The 27970-nt window shown below is 41.3% G+C and overlaps 1 long non-coding RNA gene across 1 annotated transcript; it reads right to left on the reverse strand.

Moving 5' to 3' along the window:
• Positions 1-13: 13 nt before the first annotated feature.
• Positions 14-26538, reverse strand: LOC116443544. The gene is made up of 3 exons (XR_004239960.1): positions 26409-26538; positions 3352-3586; positions 14-842 (listed from the first exon to the last, which is right to left on the reverse strand). It is a non-coding gene; the product is annotated as an uncharacterized LOC116443544 (long non-coding RNA).
• Between the last annotated feature and the right edge of the window lie 1432 nt (positions 26539-27970).

Genomic DNA, 27970 nt, shown 5'->3' on the forward strand with positions numbered 1-27970 from the left:
GTGGGAAGTCTGGATGAAAGCTTAGTTCCCAATGCCAGCAACAGGTAGCAGAAAACAGCCAGGCTACCCAGGAAAGTTAATTTATTTCAATGCATTCATTAGCCTGCCTTTTTAAGTAAAGAAGAGGGATTTTGGTGCCCAGCCATACATTGATATTTCTATTTTTGGTGCACCGGGCCTAGCCTCCTGCTGCAGCCCCAGAAAGACTTGTGTCTTCTGCAGCTCCTTCCCGTGGTCTGGAAGCCATTTGCAGAATTCTGGGGCACCCTAAAATGGCACAGGCCATCTCAGAATCATCCCCTGAGGCTGCTAAGGAGCTAATTGTGCAAACTGGAATTAAGGCCTGAAGCCCTAATTATACTATGGAGTCATTTAGCATTCAGAGTTGGGCTCCCTTGTGCTCTGTGTCAGGACAGGACAGGAGGGGTTGGTGGGCACCTCCTCCTCCTATAATTCAGCATGTTCTGCACTCAGAGGGTGCTGCCCTCCAACCCAGATTCCAGAGGCATTGAATCCTTAGGGATGAAAATACAACGCAAAAATAGGAAATTGCGCAACGGAGCTTTTATGTTGGTGGCACAAAAGTTCCAGCACGTCAAAGACACTGTTATTGCTATTTCTATCCTGTTCCTGGTGAGGCCAAACATGGATCTCCAGGGAGTTCCCAGATGAGGATGCTGGTGGAATATGTAGGAAGGTGTTGCCTTTATTCCCCCCTCTTTCTTCCTGCCTTTTTCTTCTTTCTTAAGCTAGCAGGAATGAAAAGAGTACACAGCCTTTCCTCAAAAAATGGACTTCACGAGGTGTTCCACAGGCAAACAATGATGAACATATAGAAAGACCTAAAAGAAAAACGACATTCCTTAAACTGACAAAAAAAAATTTTAAAGATGCTCTAAAATAATATTTAATTAGACCCACTAGAAGGTTTTTTTTTTTTTTTGCTTCAGCCTTTCGAGCAAAAACTTGATATCCTTTGTATCAGGTAGCATATTTTCACAAAAAAATCCTGTGTTTTATGTGTAAAAATGAACAGCCTCCCCTGTTGGGATTCTGCAATCACAATGGCTGGTAGAGCACAGGTAATGTGAGGGCAGATTTCTGCCTGATTCCCATCTCTAATCCTGTGCAGCCTTTTCTCACCAACCCCAAAAGCTGTCTGCTTATGCTCTGCTTTTATTACTGGTATCTGAAGGTTTATTATCAAATTTAAGCTATTTAACAGCCATTCGCGCATTTTGCACATTTTTAATCCATATAGAGGTCAGAGACGCTGAAATTTTAAAACAAAATAGAAAAGATTAATTAGAAAAATGTTTAAACAAGGTATTGTAAAAGTTTGGGCATAAAGATGTATTTTCCAGATGTTTTTGTTCAAGTCTGCTGCTTTCTAAAAAGTCTTGTCTTTGACAATTGGACACTTTCTGCTGAAAAACATTTCTTAAAAGATTTCTTAGCAGATTTGTTTGTGTTAAGGACATTATGAAAAGCAAAACAATCATCTACCATCAATATTGAACACATCTTTCAAATAATACAAATGTCTAGCATTAGCCTGGGATAGCAATTTGCTTTGGAAAATATGATAGGTTTTCTTAGCATACCCACTCATTCTACATGGAATAAAAAATAAACCAATTTAACTGACTGAAAAGAATCCATGAAAGCATATTGCACTGTCTAATTCTAGTTTATCTATGAGATTCTCTCCTGTTCTGAGGACTGAAATGACCACATGAATTGACCCAAAAATACAAGTGAAACATCTGTGTCCAGTTTCACCCCAAACTTACTGAGCAAGTGAAATTGCAATGAAATGTTGATCCTTTTCTGGACAAACAAAAGAGCTTCCTCAGTTCCCATGAATGGAAAACACTAGAAACAGTTCAAGTCCTGTAAAGAATTTTTATAGCTTTTTCTACTTGAGCAATCTGAGGTTTCTATATAAGATCAAGACATAAAATCTGTAGTGAGATATTATCAAAGACTAGAGCCTAAATAATCTCAAAGTTTATCGAGCTTAAATAAACAGCACATCCTAATATAGGCAACATTTTTTTACAGAAGTAGTATGTAGGCTTTTGATCAGTGACTTACTTGGTATGAATATTGCTGTAAGACAAAAAGCAAGAATGTTTTTCTATTCTCTCATACTACTATGTGTGTCAACGTTTTAATATTTAATGTGAAGTCTTGTACAGAGTTTGTCCTTCCATGGATTAACAAAGACTCAGGTGGAGCTTTCTCAGTCTTCCATTTTGGTTGCCTCTGTGAAAAAAAAGCCCCTAAAATAAAAAACATGTGCTGCATCAACCTTAAAATATTCTGATTGCAGAGAGAGATTTCAGAAATGAATTGAAATATAAGTACTGTGAGCTTTAAGTGTATTGTTATCTTTGTTCTTACTGAAGTTGGTGACTCCCTGCCAGCACTGACCAGGCAGGGCTAATTGTTAAAACTCTTCAAAATATCAACTTAATACCGACACAGTGCAGCCTCAACCTCCACAAATGACAGAATCCATCTGGCACAAAGGAAGTGAACGATGCTGTACCTGCATGAGCTTCCTATACTGCCAAATAGTGGTGAAATGAAAACACAGGCACTTCAATGCCAGGTAACAGCAGCACTATTTTTTAACCTCCATATTTTGGTCCTGGGGCTGGGATTGGTGTGACCTGGCGTCTTTGGTTGCTGTTAATGACAAGTGCAGGCAGAGTTCAATGTCTTGAGGAGCGTGTAATGTGCAGAGTGCTCAAGCAGCACAAGGGTGACTGTGAAAACTTCCTTGTTCCTTTGGAAGCCGGCCCCCAGGCAGCACTGGACACTTAACTCTGGGCCCCTCCTTGGGAATCGTTCCTGAACAAAAGCAAATTTGCTTTTCCTGAGGATTAGGTGCTCTCTTTTGCCTGCATTGGTGTTCAAGGCTGACCTTAGTGGTGTAATGTGGTGCTGCTTAGCTCAAGTGGGTCAGCTGTGAGGGAAAATGCAAATGGCACAGGTGGCTCCAGCACCCTGGGTGCATGATCCAAAATAAGAAGAGCCATTCAGCAACACTTTTATTAATTAGAAGTGTGATTTTGAACCATTTGGTCATTCCAATGAAACTCCAGGTGTTGACTAAACAAAGCACAGGACAGCGCTATCAGTGAAGGACAGCATTTGTGGTAGAGTGGTGAGCGATGTGGGCTTAAAAACACTAAAAAAAGATCTGAAGTAAAGCATCTCCCTGAGCTTAGCATCACTTTTGGCCAGCACAGAGAGAAGAGTCCCTCAGCCTTGGAAAATTATGCTGCTGTTTCAGCATTATTACAAGATGTGGGATCCCCAAGCTTTTTTCAGTAATCTTACCTGGGGGGAGGGTGCTCCTGAATTCAGGTCCCATCTTTACAATCAGAGATTCACCTTCTGGGTCCCCTCTGTATGCAGCCCTTCAGGTAGTGTCAGAACTTGACCCAAAAGAGGATGGTGAGGGGCTCCAGCCCGGTGAACATCCGGAGAGTTGTTGCATCCTGTCCCACACCAGCTGTCCCTCAGGGAAGACACAAGGGTGGAAGCAGCACATGGATGGAAAACCCCTCGAATCCTAGAAACAGAGAGAGGCTCAAATTAAAACCTTGGAACCAAACATGGGAAGACCAAAAAGAGAGTAGGGTGCCAATCTCTTGCATGAATTGGACTTGCCTCTACTAGCGGCTCCCATTTTCTGCTTTTTACTGGGAAGATTGGAAATCTCCGCTGGCGGAGCTGATGGAACCCCAGCACCTTACTGCAAAGTGATAACAGCAAAACTGTGATAGCAAAGATGAGCAGGGAAATTACTTTTCCTTTTTGGCCAGGGAGGAAGAATTATTTTTCAATTCTACAAAGAATATTGGTGTGATGTAGGAGTGTTTTGGGGATTAAGGTGGCAGGAGGGGGAAGAAGAGACGGAGGGAAGGAAGTATAAATAAACTTAATTAATGATGTCCACAGTTTTTTGAGTGCCTTGATGAAGCTGCTGATATAATTGACTTGAAGTCTGTCCCTTTTTTCTCATTTGAACTACATCAAAGCATCCCTTTCTATGGCATTCCTTGCTTACAAAGAACATAAATTATCACTGGCCAACTGCACTTTTATTAAGCAGCAAAGATTATTTCATACTGAAAGTCTTAACTATATTTAATGGAGGTTATGCCTAGCAACTAAAGACATAGATGCAATATTTCATTTTATTCAACAAAGTTGGGAGTGTATATAGGCATGTAAAGTCAACAACTGTAATAAATATTTTAAATGGCAATAATAAGTAGCAGTGTTAAACACGTATGTATAAGAGATAACATCAAAAAAATTTTTTTTTTGCTAGGATTCACAAAGCCCATGTCTTTGATTCCAGATATTTGATTATGATCAAAGTTTAGGAAATCTAATAATGAATATCAATGTTGGGGTTTATTAGGCCTTAATTAACCTAAATCTCTCCCTTTGTCCATATTACTGAAGTTTACAACTCCTTATTGTAATATTTTTTTATTTTCCCTGTCACCACACTTCACCATTGCTTTGTCTGCTGCCTTCTAGCCCTGTCTAACCATTCTTCAGCATTTATCCATTATTCTGAAGCATTTTGTGTGCTGGGCAGGAAAAGTAGTATTCAAAATTCAATTGTATGTGTAGAGAAGGACAGGGAGGAGAGTCAGGGTCTACCTCCAGTGCCACTGGTGTTTGGAATTTAGCCTTGCCAGCAGGTTCTTGATTTTGAGTCATGAGTAGGTTCAAGGTGTCAGTATCAGTGTGGTGTTCCTTGTACTTTTAGCAAGTATGGTTTAATCTGAGTAGGAGATGCATATAGTTACAGTTCTGGTCAGTGCCTCTCCTTGGAGAGTTATCAGTTCTCTTTGAAGAGGCTCTAATCCCATAAGATCTATTTTGGCTGCAATCCTAATGTTCCATGGACAGTGGACTCTAAATTAAATATTTTCATGGAGGAAAGAGATCACAGAGATGTTACACAACCCTTGGAACGTGACTGCTCAGAGACAATCAAAAAATGAAGAGAACTAGATGACCTGAGACAGGCAGGCATTTCTCCTGCAGTGCTACTGCTGCTTTCTCAGAGGTGCACAAAATACAAAAGCTGGGCAGTGTTCTTTGCATATTGCTCATTTAATCTCCTCTGTCTTCTGAAACTTTCTCTGGGATGGGTTCAAGGAGCCAAGAGCAATCCCCAGGCTTTCTGCAGAGCCAGAATGGCTTCCAAAGTGCTCAGACCCTTGCAGCCCAGATGACCTTGTGGGGCCACCTCACTGCAAAGCTCTTTGTTCTCCTCTCAGCTCTGGAACAGTCCTGTTCATCTTCTCTCTCCAGCATTTCCAATCCATCTTTTTGCTGTCAGCCTTTCCAGTCTTCCCTTTGTCAATTGTCTCATTTGGGGAATTTCAGAAGCTGGTGGCTTGTCAGCTCTTGGCTGTTTTCTAATGGTTTCTCAGAAATGTAAGAGCTATACCTAGATTTTTACAGGTCGCCCTGACCTTGTCACAGGTATTGGTTTAAGGTTGAGCACTTAAGATTCAAAAATGCTCACTGGTAGAAAGGAAGGAAAAATTCAGAGGGCCTGCAAACAGTCAGAAGGTTTTATTAGTAATAACACACTTGGCATGTTAGTTCCTGACCTATTGTATAGGCAGTGGGGTTTGGATAAAGGGGCAGGGTGAAGGGAAAAGAGAAATTAGAGGGGTTAATGAAAAAGGGAGAAATTAGTTAAAGGAAAAGAGAAAAAGAGAGGAAGAGAAAGAGAAAAAAAGAGAGAAAAAGGGAAGCAGGCTGCAGGCCAAATTATTGCTTGCTGCTGAATGTGACAGTCTGTTCAGATCAAAAGAAGAATTGGATTTCTTTTTCCTTACTACTTAATTGTTAAAAGGGTCTTAACCTTTGGGTGGATTTTGCACAGAGCTCCTTTTAAAATGTTTTATGTTTATTCATGAAAGTCCCAAGGTTCTTACAAAAGAAGTCCTTTTCCACCCCCATACACCAGTGTCTTTTGTTTTACCTGCTGTAGAAAAGGGATGTTTGTCTTTGCATTCTTTTATTTCCAACATTTTTAATACATAGGTTTCGGTTTATATTGGCCTCTTCAGAAAGTTGTCTGATTCAATTCTGAAACTGTAGAATTCTAGACCTTAGTTTCCTCATGCTGCATCTCTATTAGAGAAATATTCTTTTCTAGGAAATTAACCTTTACTGTCGCTTTTCTGACTGAATCATCAGCAATTATTTTGTCCCTGTGGAGTGTTTTCATGGCTCTCCAGAAATTTATGGGTAACTGTCTTAGAGGAGCACAGTCACAGAAAGGGCTTTATTTCTACATTTTGAAAAGTATTTCAGGCGTGCATCACTTAGGAACAAGTTAATGAGCTTCCACGAGCTGGTACATGGTCACTGTCTGCAGGGGTAGGTAGGGCAGTGAGAGCCCTGTGACAGTGAAGGAAGACTTTGCAACCTGACATTGTTCTGTGGATCCCCTTCTGGTAACTGGGAGGGAACTGTTTCCAAGTATGTTCTGCAGGCAGCTAAAAACCCGGGTGTAATTCTTCCTTTTGGCACTTGTGTCACTATGACTTAGTGCTTTCACGAAATTAAGCATCTGTGAGCCCTGTCTTGTGAGTCCTCAGGGAGCAACTTCTCTGTGATGGCAGGGGAGGATGTAGTCATAATCCCTTTTTTCAGATGAGGTTATAATTCCCATTCTGGTTGGGGGCCCAGCTAGATAGAGGCTTATAAAATTTGTGGAATAATTATCAAGACATATATTCTATAGCTAGGAGACAGTAATTCCAGATCATAAAGCTCAAAGAGCATTTAATCCAGCTGTGTTAGACAAGAATGGGATTTATTGGCATAAAACCAGCAATCCCCTTTTTTCCATCCTCCAATTCAGTGCAGAAAAAAAGAGGAAAAGAAAGGAAAATGACTGATGAGCCCTTGCAAATCTTAGTGTTGACGTTGAAGATGTAATCCTGCTTTATCTCCAGTCTCACTGCCAGAAGTTGCCTGCTTTCTAGTAAAGGAATCTGCACCTTTAGCAAAGCAGTTTCTGGGCAGACTTCAATATTTTATTGGAAGCCAGTACCAGGTATGAGAATACCAAGCTCTTTACAGAAGCAACTGGCTCCTTTCTGCTGAGTTTATCTTGAAGCAACTTCCACCAAGAGGGCTGGGCAGGAAGCTGGGATGAGTTGGTGGTACCCTGAACACATGCCTGTCCAAGCTCTGTGTGTGTGTGTGTGTCATGAGGCTGCACCTTGCTTTTCTCTTGCACACCCACAGGCTTTGCCACCATGAAGAAATAGAACAGAAAAATGGGTTAGAAAAGAAAAACCAAGGTTAAACATCTCGCAAAAGTTTCACCTCTAATTACAGTCTTTACAGAAACTTGGGGAGACTTGTTTGAGCTAAGGAAGTTAATGTATCCCTAATTGTGATCCCTCTGACCTTTCAAACTGGGAAAAGAAAATTAAGGACAGTTTGTCTTTACAAAGAGAAAAATTTTGCCCCTTTATGAAGTTCTGTTGCAGTGAGCAACTGATGTCAGCACAGCTGGAAGCAGCCATCACACACAGTGAGGACAAACACAGCGTGTTATCTGTGACAGATTCATGAGATATAACCCATAACTATTTCAAGTAATTTCCTTTTGTTGATTTTACTGTAATTCCTCTGGTGAAGAGAGCCTGGAGTAAATTTTTGTTTGTTTGTTTCTAACTTCTTCAAAAATATTAACAATAATTTTCCTCCTTCACTCTTCCCAGAAGCAAGTGCTACATATTTGGACACTCAGTAAGGAATCTGGGTCCCATCTGATTTTCAGTGAGACTCAGTCATTTGAATGTCCAAACAAATCATGAAATAGGATTTGGGGCCCTGCTTCCATACCCACTGGATGGAAGGGTTTAACCCAACCACTTCGTTCTTCAGTACTGGATTATTATCTGCTGAAGTTCTGTAATCCTGGTATAAATATACATAACATTATTCAAACACATTTTTAAAGTATAGCTAACCACATTTCAAGAGCTTGGCCCAGAACTTGGTAATTTTAATCATTTTGAAAGGGCCCAGTCAGGACTCAATTAAATGATATTTTCTGGTTTTGTTACTTGCAAGAAAGATAATTTTGGGGGGCTCATGGATATTGAACATTTGAGGCCTGTATGGTAGATTTTGGACATTTTCCCTTTTTGCGACAATAATATTTATAAATTCAAAACCCAACAAAGTGCTTAGATTGAATACAGCTGTACCTGATTAGTGACATAGGCCTTTGGCTGAGGTAATTAAAATTAGATGTCAGAGTCCCTATATGGAAAAATATAGATCTGGAAAAGCAAAATAACCTATCAGAAAATGATGATGACAGGCTGAAGATATATTTTATGACAGACTTTTCAGAAATTTGGTTATATAATTTTTATGCAATTTTCTTTCTTTTCCAACCCATCTGTTGAACCATCCATTTAAATGTAAAGCCTGACCCCCAAATTCACACTACCATGAATAAGGTTAAACCATGGAGCCACAAGATGATAACTTCTTCCTGTTTCAAAACTGTTGTCCTGGTGCAGTGTTAGATTTCTATCCATGCTGGGTACTGTGAGCCCAAATTTGATACACACAAGAAATAACCAAAATTTGTGATATCTGTATCATGAGGTGATATTAAGACAGTCAAAATTTTCAGATTACAATTGGTTTTTTTCCCCATAGAATTTGAATGTCAGGGAAATGTTTATTACCTTGAAAATACTAGGATTTTTGTGGAGTAACTGGCAAGATGCTCACCATGGCTTGGTGATGTTACATAGTGACAAGAGAAAACAAAAATAAACCCCAGTAATTGAATTCAAAGGCGTGCTTCCTCAAGATTTCCTTATTTGCCCTTCAATGTTTTAATGGGAATTATAAAGCATAAACAAGAAAATAAAGCCCGAAATGAAGAGAAATCAAACTGTCTTTTACCCTTGGCCTCTAGAAATTCCCTTTCTGGTTGCAAAGCACTTGTTTTCCTTTTTGTTTTGGTGTCACTTAAATAGGTAAAGTGTCAGCCTTTGTGTGTGGCACTGCTGGGATGCAGCTCTGTGTTACCAGGAGATGACAAATGCTGGGTAAGAGAGGAATGTGAGCTGACAGATCACCAAGGTTTCCACTCTGCCCATTCTGCTTAGGCATTCCTGGCTCATCTGCAACATGCTGCCTAGAAGAACACCGGGCAAATTTGTTTCTAAAGTATTATGAAGGAACAGCATGAAATAAAGAAACTAGGAAAACCGCTAGTTTAAATGTTTAATGCAACATATTTTATACACTCCTGTTATTTACTTGACCTTTATTCCGCCTGGCTCTTCATGTATTTTTAAAAGCTTTTAACAAGCTGCATAGAGGACTGGCTGTATCTGCCCACTGCTGACATAAATAGCATGCCTGGGAGTGATAAAATACAAGCTTTCTTTAAAAGCCTTGTAAATGGATGTGTGGCAGAAGCAAAAGTTACTATTAAGCAGCTTTTAAGGCCTTTGCAGAAGCCATCCCTTTTATGCAAGTTTAGTCTCGGTGTTGAAGGGAACCTTTTACAACCTTTTGTGCAGTATCATCTCTACACACTCCTTCAGCGTGTTATTTTGATTGCTCATCCTACTAGAGGTAATAGTTTCAGTCTAAGAGCCTTTTGAGACTGAAATTCCTCCGGTAGGTTGCTTAGTGCTGCCGCTGTCCAGCAGTGTAGGACATAACTACAGCTCATCTTTCTGTATCCACCTTCCCTCTGCTGTGCAGCAGCTGCAAGTGGTATGAAATGTGTGCAAGAGGTGCCAGGAGTTCTCCTTGTTCTGCCCTAAAAGAAGAGCTGAACAGGTATCTGGCATTTTTTTAAACAGCAGCAAAACATCCTGCCCCCAATGCTTGCAAAAATGTCTGGAAGGATCTTTAAGCAGGAAGGTAACATTGCAGTGTATATATTGAATTTACCACCTCGATCCTTCTAATGCAGCTATTTATTTTTAAAAGAACTCTGTCTTTTAATATGTTGTATCTGCATCTTTTCATTTTCTGCGTGTCCCTAAATCTGCTGTGCATGGAGAGAAGGAATTAAAGACCATAGACATGGCGAGGGAATGCTCATTTGTGAGCTGGGAACGTTGTACTTTGCAGAACCAGAATTATAAGGGTTGAGCAGCTTTGACCCCAATAGTGAGGGGTGCCTGGCACCAACAACCCTCCCCTGGGAATGTGCCTTTTGGGTCTATATCACAAAGTGGAAGAATGCCATGACAACATACAAAAACCAGTTAAATAATCTAGCAAATTGATAAAGGAGTTGCTGAGAGCGCCTATAAATGAGGAGAAACTGATAATGGAGGTGGGAGGGGGATAGGGAGCTGAATGCTGCTGGGTTGGGAAGTTCTGTTTCAGAGGGGCATGGCAAAGAGTGTCTGCATTTCCTGTTTGCTAAATAGTTCTGGGATAACTCTTCTGGTGGCCCCAAACAGCAAAGAAACAGAGGATGTACGAAATAAACATGGCCTGTCTTGTTAGAAATTGCATTTGGCAATGCCTTCCCCCCTGTCATAGGTTAGCAAGCATAGTCCCGGAAGCGACGTCCTTGCTAAGGGGTGCTTACAGTTTCCTCTGGGAACTGATAGAACCTATCAGCTGGCCAGTTTGAATATGGACAATTCTCTAAGCCACTTAAAGTTGTGATCACCTCTGTGATCCACATTTAAGAATAGGCAAACTCCCCCTCCAAGCTCTCTCTCGTTTCCGGCGCTGGGACAGGTGGCTGCGGGCCCCGTGTGGGGGCCAGCGGGCCCGGCCAGGCCCTGCTTGGGCCAGGCCAGGCTGGGCCACGGCCATCCTGGAGCTGATGGACCTGTTCCAGTCGTGGAACCCCCCCCCCACTGCCTTGCCGTGGGCAGCCGGAGCGGCTCGGCTCTCCCCCCTCTCCACTGCGATAAAAAAAATTCAACATTCCAGCTGCAAAGCTGCAAGGCCGAGGTGAGAGTAACCCTTTTATTGCTGTGAAGAGCTGAAAACCTGAGGGAAGAGAGAGAGGAGATGCTTAAAGCTGAAATTCTGTTGTGAAGCTATGATATATCAGAGTATCCTGTTGTAATTTCATGAAGATATGGGGGGTGGAGTGTTCAACTCGTAAGCAAAAGCACCTGCGTTGAGATAGGCAGATGCTGACGCAGCTGTAATTTCATGAGAAGTTTGGACAGGGAGAGATGAACCTGATGAGGACTTTTGCTCCAAACGGGAAAGGAGAAAACCTCAGTCCGTAGAGATGAACCAGATGAGGACTTTTGCTCCAGATGGGAAAGGAGAAAACCTCAGTTCCTAGAGATGCTCCCAGAGATAGTCCTAAAGATGAAGATGATGAAGACCCTTTGCTCCCAGGGAAGGAGAAGGGCCTCTGTTTTTGTTTCTGAACGGCTCAACCTTAAAATTGTACCCCAAAAAACTTCAAGAGTGGACCCTCGAAAGCAGTTGCGGGAAAAGCTGCAAGTCGGGGGGAAAGGACTCACACGCAGGCAGAGAGACTCCTCTTCCTAAATGGACTGAACAATATTTGGAAGTGGGCGGCTGTCTCGTTGTGATAATGTTTTCATAGCATGAGCAAGAAGAGACTTCTCTTTCTAAATGGACTGAACAAGGTTATTATGGAAGTGGTAAACAGACTGAACATCTTAAGGATTGTCTTTTCACATTGTCAGTGGGAGAAGGGAGGAAGGTGGGGGGAGGAGGAGAGTTCTGAAGGTGGTATAATTTTTTTTTTCTTCTTTTAGGTCTGTTAATAAACTTCTTTATATTCTTTCAAGTTTGGTGCCTGTTTTGCATTTCTCCTAATTCTTATCTCACAGCAGATAAACAGTAATGAGTATTTTGGACCAAACCACTACACCCCCATACCACTTTGGTGTTTCAAAGGTTTGATTGGTAGTAAGGGAAGAGTACCAGTGGATCACTTATTTACAGATCTCCATACTTTTAATCTGACAAAATCCATATCTATGTGGTTGGTTAAGGAGCGATGATTGTAAGACTGTGCTTCATGTGAAACATAAATAAATACAAATAAATGCAGTTAAGGTTCCCTGTGGTTATTACACACTGGCTTCATGTGAGGGAAGCTTGGATAGAGCTGAGCAGGGAAGAACCACCAACTTCCAAATGTATTTTCATTTCGGTTTACTGTAACAGAAGCTGAAACCAGCCTCAGCTCAGGTGCTGGCTGAGGAGCAGCCCAAGTTATCTCAGCTGGAGGATGGACAGCATCTTCCAGCAGGATGGGATGGGTGGTGGGGTCACTGGCAGCCACTGGGCCTCTGTGTAGGGCCTCCCTGTGCCTGGGAGCCTCTCTGAGCCCAGAATCCTTAAATCCTGCAGGGATTTAAGGATGTAAAACAAATATGCCTGGCTTCCTGTTTATTTATCCACTCATCATGAGCAGGGCAGTTGAGGGACACAATCAAAAAGGTTTTGAGTGCTGGGACTGAGTGCTGGTACCAAGTGCTGTGCTTTTCCCAGCTGGGGATGTTGGATAGATTGTGGGAACAGAGCCTAGGGCTGACAACAGCAGGGTGAAGAAAGTGCCCCTGGGTGCAGGATAAAGGAAATTATGATCCCCACAGTGGTGTCTACTGGAGAAAAATGAGTTGCGCATGTAGGAACTGGCACTGCAGAGAGAGACAAATGATAAGAAACTAAATTAAGTTGTCAGAATGATGATAGTGTACTAAAAGGAGAAACATCCACCATCTCTCTTTCTGCTTATAGCCTGGAGAATTATGTCTGAAAGGAATTTATATTAATGCTTGATGCTGGAAATGTCCAACTCAGATTTATGACATGAATCTGTCAGATTTACATTTGTTTACTGTAAAAGGGAAAACAATGTGAAGGGGATATAATGTGATGCAAACATCTGAGAAGAGAAAAATACAAGGGGGAAATAACTTCACTCTTGGCAGCAATCATACAATAATTGCTAAATGATTGCCACATGAGTGCACCAGATTGGGACCCAGCAGGTGCCACTCAGTCCTGGCCTCTGCTGCGGAGATCTGCAGTAACCCACTTTGGCCCAAGCCTTAGAACAACACCTATTTTGGCATTTGACTGCCCTGGAATCAACTCCCAGATGAACAGAAATTTGGCACCTCCTTCCTGTGTGCCTCACTTCCCAGGAAACTGAGGATGATACTAGGACAGTCCCTCCAGCTGCTGAATTCTGAACCCTTGGGTGGGAGCTCTTCCATGAGGCCCTTTCCAGGCAGAACCGAGCTCAGGGAACTCCTCTGCCAGTCAGGGCCTCCTTCTGCTGTTTAAGGAATAAAAAGTTGTGTCATGATGCTGTGATCATGTTAACGTGCAAAAATATCCAGTACTAAGGACATTCTCAACCCTCTTCCTAATTAATGCCTCAATTAGTTTTCTACTTGCCACCCTCATCAGTCTTGCCTCACTAAGCAAATGACCATTTCATGTACTGATAGAAGGAAACTCGGATGCAAACCCTGTTAGAATTTCATTGCTATTGGCATCTTTCACATTTCAAGTGTCTGTATCAACTTCAATTCCAAGGAAAAAATCCAGGTGGCATTTCAGTAGTTAAATGCTCTGACTTGCTAGAAATTCCTTCATTGCATTTGCTACATGGCTGGGTTGATAAAGGTAACATGTCTTGCTATCTTTACGCTTCAGCATCAAATAAACAAAAAGATTTTTCAGATTTTCAGACTTTTTAGTAACTGCTGTCACCAACACACACCTGTTGTGCCAGATGAGACAAAGCAATGCTGCTTTACAGGAGGAAAAGCTCTCCTGCAGGCCAGCTGGAGAGTTTGCTGATCTGTGAATCAAGGAGAGCCTTTTCCCCAGGCACAAGCTGATCTGGCCACCAGTAATGTTGTTTCAACCCATATCAGCTGAGTGGCTGTCTTAACAATCATGAATTTGAGAAGCCAGATCAGATGAAGCAAAATTGTTCCTAAGGTGCTATTGCATGAGAGAAAAATGGCAGTGTCCAGCTTCGATGACCTCCCTCAAGCACATTGCCTTGCAAAATCCTAAGCTGCACAGAAGAAACAGTTTAAAAATAATATCCTGCTGATGCCAGGCTGAGTCCTTTAAAAACTTAGTGCTTAGAGCAATTGAGAGGAGAGGAAGATTTCAATAAAAAGAAGGGAACACAGGCTGTTTAATAAGCAATGAGACAGGCCCTTGCCAAGGAAAATGGGTAGCCAGTAGCAAAATAAAAGAAGATAAGGAATATATTTCATTTGATGTCCTTTGACTGCAACTTCTCTTTGCTGTGGAATTATGTGCCTGGGATGTCCAGAGCTCCACCCCTCTTCAAGACCAGGTGAACACAAACTGTCCCTGCATGGCCTATGCTACCTACCCATGGGTGCCCCCCGAATTCCCAAAATTCCTGTTGGAAAAGCCACCTGAGTAGAATACAGGGAGAACTGCAGCTCTCCCATAGGTGCCATATTTTCTGATCATCAAGGTCCTCACCCACCCTGTGTGCTCTGGATGCCTTATGAAACATTAGTGCCAACGTGGACTTTGAAACCAGACTCAGAAGACTACTCTATGTACCTTAGTGGGATTCCCAAAAACAAGGGAATTTTGTCACCACAAAGCATATAAATGCATTAAATAAAAACCATGTATAAATATAAAAATAAAAACATAGGTATGTTAGAGGTTTCTAGTGATACAAATTTCTATATTGTCTTCCTAATATGATGAGGAATATAAAAAAACTAGTCACAGGCTGTAGGTGCAGCATATTCATGGTAGTAACACAGAACTGCAAAGACAAATGTGACACTCTTAAAATGGGATCACGAAACATAATAATAGGTTTTCACAACATAGGAACAATGCTATAATGTAAATGAAATTAGTATAATTGGACCGTTACATGAACTTGAAAGTGAACTTGAAAGTAGAGACTATTTTAAGCATCCCTATATCTTGGGAACAATGATTTTTTTGGGAGCAGCTTTCAGTATTTTTTTTTAACAACATGAATAGTACTGTATAAAATCCCGAGTAAAGAAAATCGGCCAATCATAAAGGTCTGTTGAAACTAAAGGCAACAAAAAATTCTGGAATTACATCTTGAATCAAAATGCAAGCCTTTGAGAAACACATAGATGATCCACTTCCTGGACTGATGAAAAAAAGGCCAAAAATAGATAATTATTTTTAAGTGACAAAGTTCCCAGAAGTTTTGTTTTCAGGTCAGCAGCTGCTCACTATTCACCAAAATATTTGTTTTTAAGTATTTAAGGATTTTTCTTTCTCTTTTGCAAAATTAAAGTTCTCTCATTGAAGCATTCAACCTTGCATGAACAGCTCTAATTTGTTACACCTGTTTACAGCTGTTTTACTAATGACTAGAGATACAGAAAATAACTTCCTAATGGGACATAATTTATTACAAGATCATCTACATGTGAAATTCTCTTGAAGGAACAGGGTCTCTGTGAGCTACTTGATATAGATTTAATAGAAAGCAAACTGTGAAAATGAGTTCTTAATCTATCTTTTTCTTTTTTTTGCCATCCTTGTTTAAGAAAGGCTAAAAAAATAAAATCTATGGAATGTTGACAATAACGTTGCAGTTGTTGTAAAGGCCATCCCACCTCTTACTCACAAAATCCAGACACAATCTGACATAAAAGCTTTGACTGTTGCCATTGATCTTGGCTAGAACACTTCTTGGTTGGCATAAGAATAGTTAACTCATTCCCAATTAAACGTCTCCCAAACACATAACAGTTTTCTTTTAGGAGGTCACAAATAGTAAGATTTAAAGAAATTACCAGTAAAATACATCAAGGTAGGCTTTCTTTCAGAAAGAGATCTGATTAGAAGACCTCTATGATTAGAAGAAATAATGAATTATTAAAGAGACTCCCTGAAAGCGAAAGTGGCATAGAGTGCACACTGGGGACACAAAAGGCCTTTAATCTCACCTGAAAGCCACAGCTCAGCATTTTGTCAGTGTGAGACTTCTCATCTGAGGATAAATAGATGTTCTGACAGCACACGTGTGTGCCTTGCTCGTTGGGAGCCACATCTGCAACCCCCTCTGGTTTGTTTGCTTGCTCTGAGAAAAAACAGCTGATTAGGAACTCTGCCAACCTAATGTAGTCTAACTTTCTAGTCTTGGAAAAATATGTTTTTTCAAGGCACTAACAGATGGACACCAAACATTATTGGTTACTTTGGGAAAACGATATTCCAAGCTTAAAAACCATATAAGGAGGAGCATATAGCCCTGTTTTTAGAGCACTTCCTAATTGAAAACTACCCTCAGCAAGACGTTCACACATCAGTGCGAGTGAAGAGCAGAATATCACACACAATAAATTGGAACCACAAGCAAAAAGACATCACTGCTCTTCTCTTCCTACAGTTTGTCCCTCTCAGAATGACTGCATGCTTTCATTCTCCTCCACGCAGCAAAGGATGGAGTTCCCCGTAAGAGGCCAAGTGAGGACTGTCACCCTGGGGGTTTTCATTAAAATAATGCAAACACACATTTATCTCAACCAAACACCTCTCATTTGAAAACTGGCGAGGAAAGGAGAGATCCCACAGTCCTTTAGCTGCCTAAAAAAGCAGAGTACAAAGGCACAGCTTTAATACCACAAACACAGAGCGAGCTTGGGAGCAGATGCTGCAGTGCAAGATAATTTTCCACAGCTTGGCATGAGGGTGTTAAAATGTTGCTGAAAAACTGAAAACACCGAAGTGCTGCAGGATGAGAGAGCCATCTGAGATACAAGTCTTCTTTAATTACTATTTAGCATGGTGGGAATTGCATGGTAAATGCCTTCTAGCCTTCCCCTAGCGCACCAAGCTAGTATTTAAAATGATTTAATTGTCACCTGTCTGCCTTGCAACCACCGCCTCCCTTTTTCCTTTTGTTCATAAGTACCTACAGCCTTTTACAGTGTCACCATATTGCTACAGCCAGGATGTCTGCTTGACTCGTTTTGAAGACATTCAGCAGTAACCAGACTTAGGGTACTTTTGATGCATAACCACCCGTTAACCCTCAAAAGGGGGGGGAAATCCTTGTTTCCTATGAAACAGAAACCGGTCTGTCAAACCCCAATGGTCAGTGTTGCTCTGCCTCTCCGCCCACGATGGACCGTGCCAGGGTAACCTGATCCAGCAGCTGCTTTTCCTCTGCCCTTGACTCTTCCCGACGAGGGCAGCAGCTATGAATAATGGGCTGCTGAGGACACGGTTTTGCTCCGTGCTGAGTTAAGGAGCCTTTTGCGGAATGCCCTCGTGTTGAATCATTTACCTTGCAGCAAAATAACCTGACAGAGCAGGACACAGGTTACACAGCTTAACCAAAACAGCAGTGGCAGCTGGGCGTTTTCAAACCCCTGCAGCAAAGTTCATCAGGTCAGACATATGAACTTCGGTGCTGGTTTCTCATAAGCCATACTTGCTCTTTGCTATTTCTTTCCTTTAGAATTATTTTTGTTTACAGGCAAATACTGAGTTCCACAAGTGAAACAAGGTTCACAGTTGTAAAAGAAATCTTTCAGGCATTGCTGCTCTGCCTGGTTCCTTATGATGCTTTGCCTGATACGACTTTATGATGTCAGTGGTTCCCCTCAGCTAAGCCCTCTCTGCGCATCAGTCAGAGAAGAAAGAAGATTGTGCCTGACCAGTCCCTTTCAGAAGCTTGTGAAAATGAAGGGTTTCCTTTTCTACACACTTCAGTGGGCTGCGGCTCTGCCTCTCAATACCTGTGTATTAATGAATGCCATTAGCATTTATATGTACCAAGAAATGGCTTGCAAGCTCATTGCACTTCCAGCATATTAAGTGACAGAAGAAGCAATATCACCCCTAACAGTGTTTTCCCTTAGTTCACTATTCTGACCTAATACAGATTTTTCTGTATAATGGGTGTTTTACAGAGAAACGTACTTTAATGGAGAATAAAATACCCTGTGGATAGAAAGCCAAACTTGCCTTAAGAAGCATGAACTCTAATTCCTTGCACTGAGGTTGTCTGCTGAACAGCTTGATACACAACTACATCTCACCAGGTGCCCACTGCCCTGTCTGTAAAATGGAAACATTTATATATTCCCCCTCTGCAGAACGTTCAGAGATAACACTCTAGGAACAGTAGGCTTTGCTTACATGCAGCAGACCCTGTTACCTACTTAATGTTATCAGGGTTAAATAACAAGCATGTTTACATTAACCATAAACTTTACTCTCAAAACTTGTCAGCTTTTTGTCACTTCTCGATGAGTACTCCACAGTGACTTCGTTAAGGGGCTGGGGACTGATTCCCCAATGGCAATGGTTCATGTTTACATTGAAACCTTTGCATTATCTGTGAGTGACACCCCTCAGAAAGCCTCTTCTCTCTATATAACATAGTGGGCATGGTGGCATTTGTTCAAAGGCTGGATTTGATGGTCTTGGAGGTCTTTTCCTACCTTAAAGATTCTATGATCACATTTGGTGCTGTTTATCCACCTTACATAGTTAAGGAGCCCCAGAGGAAAGACAGACAAGACGTCTGCTTATGCTCTGAGGAACTGAACCAAGCCAGAGAGGTCAAAAAAGGCGAAATGGCCATTAGCAAGGCAGTCCCACTTAAGGGCTTTTTCCTGATGGATTTGTATCTCAGTATCTCTTTTATATTCTGTATCAGTGAGCTGAAACGACTTCATGGCACAAAACTTCCTGAAACAGTGGCCAAACTTCACTCTTTCTTATTTTGTCATGAACCTCAGTTAAAGCAAAAGACAAGAAACCAAGAACTTCAACTGAGTGTTTTCTCCAATCAGTACCTGGCCAAAGACCTCTGGCTTTGTGTACACAAGAGCTGCAAATGCCTGCACCTCGTTGCCCTGATGATTAATGCTTTCTCTCACTGCCTGCAGTCCCTGAGGTGGTTGGTGTCAGCAGAATAAGCCAACACCTCACCAAATAAATCACTGTTTTCTTTACAGGGGAGCAGTGGTTTGTACCCATTCCCTCTCTGGCCAGCTCAGCACAGTGAGCAATTTTCCACACCCTGTTTCAGATAAGTTCAGTGTGGTGATAAGTGGAAGCAATAACTGCAGTGTCACCACACCCTGGGGATCATGTTTGCTTCTTCTGGGTCAGCAGCTCAAGTCTCTTATCAGCAGAGAATCTGTAAAAGCAAGGCACTAATGGTAACTGCCCACAATCAAAAGTGAGCTACCAGCTGAGTAAACAACACTCAGCAAAAATGATGGCTTTTAAATTTTTACTCACTTTTCTGTTGTCATTGCTTAGAAATTTGCATATTATTTAAATGAATAACTTTGCAGTTCATACATCCAAAAAATCCTCCTAAGCTGGAACTTTTGACAAATGGGAACTGCATTTTAACTGAAGCATTCAATGTCATTCAATGGAACCTTGTAACCATTTTTCATTTTCCTACACAAGTGACAAAAATTATTTTGTCTGTCTGGCTTTCAGTCCTTAGCTTTTTTAATTTTCTTCCTTCCCCACCTCTATTTTCTACACTTGAAAAAGGGAGAAGGTTAAGTGAAAGGAGGAAGAAATGTACAAATGTGAGATCTTCGGTTGGTCATTCTTGGCAGAAGTATGTAATAAATTATTCATTTGTTCTATATGGTTTTAAAAAACAAAAATTGTTATAAGAAATTATGAGAACTTAAACTAGCTCTGAGACCATTAAGAAAAGAACTTTAAAAAGGGAGAAAAGTCAAACTGCAGTAGATGGAACAAACCCCATGTTGTGACCAAGCAGCCTCCTCCTGGGTTCTGCAGGCCAGGCGCTTTCCTCCGGCCCTGCTCACTGTCCACCAGCTTTCTGTGGCTCCTTAGGCCACAGCAAATTCACATTGTCACCTCCATGGATCCCTGGGGAAACATCTCTCCAAGGTGCCCCCTGTGACCTGCTCCTCTCCTGGTCTCTCCTCTTCCCAAGGGCTTGTCTGAGCTCCCGGGTATCTCCCTTCCCTCTCCAGAGACTCAGGCCACGTGGATCAAGTTGTTTCAATCAATATTACAGCAAGGAAAAGGATGCTTTGGGAAGGCAGAACAGAAGATAAAGTTTGGGATGTGTCAGATAAGGGAAAGGGACAAAAGAACATGATAGGAGTGAGTAGAAACATGCATGTGAGAGGCTTAGTTCATAATTTTATTTGGGTTATTTCCTTTGCCACTTTTTTTTTTACATGGTACTTCAGTGAAAAAGCTTTTTTAAGCGGTGCAGAAGTCTTGCATTCTGTTTTGACACATGACAATTTATAACTGCTTCCTATTCCTTGTAGATATACTGCTCCTCCATATTTCACTTTTATCAGTAGTTACTGAGGATAAAGGAACCTGGATAGTGTTGAGACATATTTTAAGCACAATGAAGGATTTCTTTTCAATGAAAAGCCATTTCTGTGTTTTAAAGACCAAAAATCTGTCTGTCTCATGACTTGGAAATTCTGTGACAAGTTTAGGAAGCTTTTTTCAAGATTTTCAACTCATATATGGCCCAACCGAAACCCATCAGAGCTGATGGGAGCCTTTGCACTGACATTAATGTGCTCTGAGTCAGGACCTGGGGCCTGAGATTACATCTCAGTTGTACCAACACCGTGCAGTGCTTAATTAAATGGAGACACTCAAATATGCAATGAGCCACCCACAGTGAGCGCAGCAATGAGGGTCTTGATACCGAAAAGGAACAATGATTTCAGCTCCAGCTTTCTCCAATGAGCTCTTTTAGGGTTTTCCCAAATCTGGGAAGTATTTTGTTCCTTGAAGTGCTGAGTGTTGTTTCAGTCTGGTGTTCAGACACACTACCTACAACTGTGTAATTCTTGAGGTTTCTTGTTTGTCTCCAGCATTCACTCTTATATTAAAAAGAGTTTAGAGAAGTAGAAGAAATGCTTCTTTCAGTCTCTGCTATCTGATATGGGTTATACGAATTTAACTTTGCTGTGTAATGTAATCAAGTCTAATAGGAAAGCAAATAGTCTCACCACAATAAGTGACACTAATTTCAGTGACTGAATTTAAACATGCCTAGTGTGTTTCTGCAAGACCTTGCCTTTCCTAAGAATTCAGGCATTCACCATGTTCTAAAAACTCGTGGTCAGTAAAGAGGTCCTGGACCACACAATAAGTAGGAACATGTAAATTTGAATTTTTGCTTCTGAACAGGCCTCCTTCCACCAGAGAGCAGAGATTCATCTGGAGAAACCTAAGCTGACAGAGAAACTTCCAGGGTGGTTTCTTAAAAAGCTTCTGTGCTGTTCATTGTCACTGCAGAATATCCAACCCTACATATTCAAACCGCAATATATCCTCCTCATGCTGCCTTCTTTTCCTTATCTCCACGTACCTTACTTTTTTAATTCCAGCAAATCCCATTGTTTCTACTGGAAAATGTTCCTGGTAGTATAAATCACGGTCACTGCTTATATAAGCTTGCTTTCCAATTTGCATATTCGTAACAAGGCTGAGAAGTAAGGAGCCATTAAAGCCCAAGCTAAATGAAAATATTTCAAACTTATAGGCAAAACATTTTTCAGATCCCTAATAGTATGCAGTCCTTCTTAGCAAGCAGTGTTGGTAAATTAGAAATTTGCATTAACAGCCTTGCTAATAACTTAATTTCCCACCCTCTACCCGGAAGCTCTGAATCCATAGAGGGAGTTAATTACCTATTGACTGCAGACAGTAGTTTTGAAAAGGAACTTTGGTCTAGTCAACATCTTACTGGTTTTGTTTGCCAGTAATTATCAGTGGCAGAGCTTAAGAAGCAAGCACAGGTTACTGCTAAGATTCCCACAGAAAAGGAAAAAAAAAAAAAAGCATCCTGGTTTTTTTGATTTAAGTTCAATCTGTCAAGGAGAAATGTGAGCTGGAAACCACAAAATGTTATGCAATTAAAAAAAAAAAAAACCTCAAAAAACAGGAGACAGTTTACAACTGTGGAACATAAGTGGGTTGAATAGTAATTAAAGTACAATTATAATCTGAGAGGTGACTTAGGGAAAAGTCATGATCTGACTGAAGAGCTCTGCCATTCAGACTCATTTGAATCCTGTCCTGTTTTAGACCAAAATTAAGTGTAATTTTGGTGTCATTTTAAATAACTTTCTTTTCCTACCATATAATTCAAGAAATTTACTCAGTGTTTTAAAATGAATGCATTTATATTGATAAAAATTTATAAGTGTACCTAAATAAGTAGTGTCAGTTGAAGCCCTAATATTTTCCTGCTCTTTTATCTACCCTTGTATACATAAGTATTTATAAATATATATCTATATAATATGTAGTTTATAAATTGTGATAACTGAAGTGGTACAAAGGCCCACATATAAACTGTGCACCCATGAGAGCAATTTATAGCTTTTATCATATTGTCAGCAGAAATCTGAGCTTCATTCTTAGTTACAGACAGGTCTTTCTGCATAGCTGAAGCCAGCTGAGAGCACAGGCACTGCCAGCAGAGTGGGCAAGGACCTGCAGATTGCAGATTTCAGGGGGTGTAAACCAGGAGAGACATACAGCTCAGACTTGTCCTCCAGCAGAGGAGCCAAGCCACACACATGTTAAAATGGAGAACACAGGACCTGCATTAAACTGGGGAGGGTCATCCACACTCCTGAGGACAGTCTCAGATCCATACAATTTTTATAATTTTAATTAATCAATTAAATTAATTAATTTATATCTGAAAAGTATTGTCCAATTAGAAGAGCAGTTGGCTAGGTAATTTCTGCCCCATTGGAGATCCCCCCAAATCTTTTAGCCCCACATTTTATTATGCCTGCCATGTATGGTGAAAAACAGTGTCCTTGCCAGGCTAAAAAGCAAAACTAAACAGAATTCCAAGAGGGCAGGATAATATGTGAGAAAGTGCAACTGCTATGCAAAAGTGACAAAGAGTTAAAAGCTATACAGCCATATATTAAAATCTGTAAAGCTACAGATACATATAAAAAGGAGAAAAAATCTTGGGGCATGCGTCATCCCAATGCTCTGGTGCTTTTGTGATGCCCTAGGCTGCCTGGGACATCATAATGGCAGGAACTCTCCTGGGGTGGCAGCTGCTGCCCAGGCAGGTGGTCTGAGGTTATTCCAAGAACTTCACTGGGTTGAACTTTCTGTATCTGGAAAATTTCAATGTTAGATTGAATTTAAAAAGCCCAATCTCCCATTCTTTTAACATCATCTTTGAAACAGGCTCTCCATGCTAAGCTTCAAACTTCTTTGGATGGGTTCAATTGGCATCGCTGAGCCTGTCCAAGCAGATGTATTCAATATATCCCAGATTTAAAAATCCATGTGTAATAGATCATTAAAAAAAAAAAAAAGCTGATACCCCTGAATGCAAACAAAACTAAAGAGCAAAGTCTTCATACTGCTGAATGTATTAAACACAATTATAAAGCTCTCACTAACACAAAGTAAGTACAGTTATTGGAATTTTTTTTATCTTGCTTAAAGAATGTGTAGGCCTCTCCATCTCCTTTTTAACCAACAACCCAACACAGATGTGTTGGCTTAAACTTAATTTGGATGTAACAGATTCATCTGAGGAGTAGCTAAGGCAACCAACTAATTGCTCATGCCAAGAAACTGAATTAAATTTTACTTCCCAGAGATTCTCAAGTGTTTTAGTATCTTGAACTATCAGACAGCTACAAAAATGCTTCATAGATAGTACACATCTCTCAGTGTAGCCATTTAGCGCATTTGTAAGTTGGCACTGTTATTTTTGATGACAATGACATAACGATTGAGGACTGTTCCAGTGCAACTTCTATCTAAAGTGCTGGAAAGGCTGTTTAAAGCCAGCAATGGAATGTGTCTAAGCATGATATCTCAAAATTCAAATAAATTAAGACACATTCAGCCACGATAATTGAACCCTACTTTACATAAACAGTTTTATTTTTTTGAGAAGGCAACTTAAATCTGGCATATGTACGGCATGAAATGTTCTCCAGTAAGATACCTGCAGGACTCACATTGTGTCCAAAGTCTGGGAAGAACAATTAGCATTAAACAATTAGCACCAAGAAGGCTTGACTCATCACACAGGGCCTTTGGGCAGCTGTTCTCGAAACCACAACCCTGAGGCAAAGTACTTGCAAACCGAATAGAGGTGAGGCTGCCTCTGAGGCCTGCAGGGTCCCCTTCTCCAGTCACAGTGGTGGTGGCACAGGTATCCTTTTGTGCCACTACAGCCTTCCCATGAAAGTTCCTCTGAAGGGACCACATGGGCAGGTTACCCTGACCATGTAGACCAAGGGAAGGGAAGGTTACCCACAGAGAATTACCAGAGTGCTTCAGGCTTTCCAGTTTTGAACTGGCCAGCCACAGCAGTCCACTGCCATCCTGTTCTTTCTTCCTTCATCCTTGTTTTGTTTTATCTCCTCTTCCTCACATTTCTTTGACACACCCATATCTCATCCTTACACATTAGCCTTTAAAAAAAAAAAAAAAAAAAAAAAAAGTCACCTCACTGTTGTACTAGTTTAAAAACAAAGCAGTGGGAGGCACCAAGTCAGAACAACGATTTACTAGGGAAATTAAAAAACAAAAAATAAAGGCAGAAAACACTGGGTTAAACTGACAGAGTCAGGATACAACCTGACACACTGCTAGTCAGGGTAGCAGTCCGATAAGATGGTGACTGCAGTCCTCCTGAAGTGGTGGATGTGGTTCTGTCAAAGCAGTGATCCTGTAGAAAGGGCCTGCTCTTCCTCAGAAGGTCCATTGGTGGCTGTGTAGCTCCTGTCCTCTGGGAAGCCCATGGAAAGAGGTGTCGGAATCTCAGATTATATCCAGGATGGAATGCTTGGTTCCTCCCTCTGGGTGGAGCATCTCACAATGGGGTAATGAGTCATGAGGCCAGGTGTTGATTAGGCTCATTAACAGAAGATAGTCCGGAGGGAGTTATCTCTGAGTCAGGCGGCAGGACAATGATGGGCAATTAACAGAAAGATAGTCTGGGGGGAGGAGGCAAGGAAACACTACCCCACCTGGTTTCAACAGCTCCTGAGGATGGTAATAGAATACACTGTAACCCAGGACAATTGTTTAAAGCAGTTTAGAACTGTGATTTCTTGAGAGCTCTCTTGCCTCCTATCTGGACACATCTGTGGGACTGGGGCGCTTTGTGCCTACACTGTGCAGATATGGCCATAGTCATACTGGGACACAGGGGCAATGCAAGTGCTGACCCTGTGGACTATAAATCAAGGGTGATTTACACTTGATCCATGCACTTCAGAGAGGTATTCCAGCTTCTTCAACTTGCAGTCCCATCTCAGAATAAGTTTATGCCAGCAAACAGTGAAGTGCTACCAATTAAATCACTTGTTGCACACCCACCTCTCCCACTTCGCTTCTTCCCACTTTCCACATAAAGGGAGGAATCACAGCTGAATTTCCAAATTTCCAAATGGAAGGCCACCTTGCAGGTGGCATCTTCTATAACAGGATTAACTGTGAGTAGGCTGAAGCCTCCCATTTATCTGTTAGCATAGCCAAGCACAGCTACACAAACTGTTATACTGGCTCATCCCATTAATATCCAGGTGCTTTTCCTTGTTTCTTCTGTAGACAAAGCCTGCTACTGTTCTTCCTGTTTATATATAGATTTAACTGGTAGCCCAGATAAGTGAAATAGCCAGAATGCAGAAAGAAAAGTCGGTGTAATCATGGGTTTATCAAGTCTTTTTCAAGCTAAGCACCACACGATCCACTCTCTGTTCTTACACCCATCCACACAGATCCATTATATCTGCTGGCAAATATCCTGAGCACTCAGGTTGTGTAAGCTTCTCCACAAATTTCTCTGCTTGACTCTGCAGCATTCCCAGCTTCTCCTGTGATCCTGTGTATTTGGAGTGTCAGATTCTGACCATTCTGACTCATGTATGGCAGTGGTAGCCATCAAGTCAAACTCTTCAGTGTTGGAGGAAGAAATGCTGCATAGACAGCTGGCATCTTTTCAAAAGAAGCACCCAGGAGAATTTGATGTTCTCAGTGGTGAATCTTTGTGCCTACTCTGCCTAGTTGGTTAGATGCTTCATACCCAAATTCTTCCCAGTGACCAAATTTGTCAGTTCAGGACTGGTCTGGATGAAGCCATCCTGTGACAAATTAGGCTGGGGACTTAAAATACTGCTGGAATTGCAGTGGCTTAGTGTGGCAGGAACAGGCTGTGTTACCAGGAAGGGAATGTGCTTCCCTGTCCAGCCGAGTGACAGAACTGATCTGCACCCCTCCTGAACCACACCTGCCTTCACTTCTGCCTGTTCAGAAACACACAGGCAATAGTTACATACCTCTGTAATCCTCATTGTGCTGGAGTATTCCTCTTCCCTTCCTCTTCCCTTTCCATTTTTTCCTCTTTATTCCTCTTTTTTCTTTTTCTTTCCTTTTGACATCTTCATGCTGTGCTTGTGACTGAGTGAACAGGCTGTGTGCAGGCTATTTTGTGTACACACTGCATCATTCCACACAACGACAACACTGTAATTATAATGTTCAACAGAAAACATTGGCTGAGCAGACAAGGCTGTAATAACAGCCTGAGAGCCGAGTTTACCCACTCCCTCTGCTCCGCCACCATATCTGGGTCTATTCCCAAGAGAAAAAATATCATGTTCACCCTTTCCCAAAGGCAAACAATCTCCTGTGATCCGTATCAGACATTTAACTCAACTCAGGAATCTACCAACATAAACAAAAATATTTTCAGCACTATTCCAAGAGTAAGGAAACAAATTTGTTCATCAGCATTGTTTTCAAAAGCCCCACCTGAGCTATATTGACCTTTAGATGCTTGTGCAGGTGTTGCACCATATGTTCTTATAGCACTCTTTTAATTTAATTAATTTTTAATATATATTACTGTCCTTGATGGGTTTAAAGGTTCCAGCCCCTCTGGTGCTCTCAAGGAGTTAACAGATCTAGTTAACAGTTGCTGCAGTGCTCTATTACTTTATATAACAGAGGACTTTATGGCTATATTTAGTTTAATTGAAGAATGTCCTAGAAAAGGACTAATGACACTTTTCATTATAAATATACCAGTTCACACTCAGAAAAAAATTTTACAAAGGAAGAATACAGGAAAAAAGTTGATTGGAACCAAAAATTACTTCTGGCAATTAAAATTCTGTAGCATTTTGTTGATCTGTAGCTTGTATCTAGTCTACTTGCTGATATGATCCATCACTAGATCTTTTTAATTTAGTCATTTTGAAACTAATGGTCAAAACTATGCTCACTTCCACTGGATAAGTATTATTTCCTTCAGTAATCCCACCAAAATGACATTAATTCCCCGTGGAGGCAACGTGTTTACAGTATATTAAAAAATCTGACTTCTAGATAAAAAGGCTTTACATTGCCCTGAACCTGTGAGAAGACATGCTCTCTTCAGGGGAAAAAACCACAGCAGAAGTCAGGAACACCCTTTTTACTGGTAGGAAGTAACTTGCAATGTCACCACCGCATTTCAAAATGGGTTGTTTGACAATATCATGGAGAAATTCAGAAGGTTTGTGGCCAGCCTCCTGCTCAGGGTCAGCTCTGAGACCTCAGGGCATATTTTGACTGCATAAAGGATCAGGCAAGCTTAATCTAACCCGTGGGGTGGGGGCTGAGTTAATGTGGTGCCTTGCCTAGGTTCATTAGCCCTGAAAAGGAGTATTTTGTTAATGTGGCTCTACTGCTCCTGACTCAGAGCTGGGTTAGGCATCTCAGCCTCTCCCTTCCTCATTTTCTGATTCCAGCAGCTGGGAAGAGGAATTCCAGGGAGATGCTGGTGGAGACACTGCTCAGCACATCTGATCCTGCGATATCTCCTCCCGGTAACCAACCCCACACACCTGGGTAAAAT

This window comes from Corvus moneduloides, chromosome 4 (assembly GCF_009650955.1).
Source record: "Corvus moneduloides isolate bCorMon1 chromosome 4, bCorMon1.pri, whole genome shotgun sequence".
NCBI classification, from domain to species: Eukaryota; Metazoa; Chordata; class Aves; order Passeriformes; family Corvidae; genus Corvus; species Corvus moneduloides.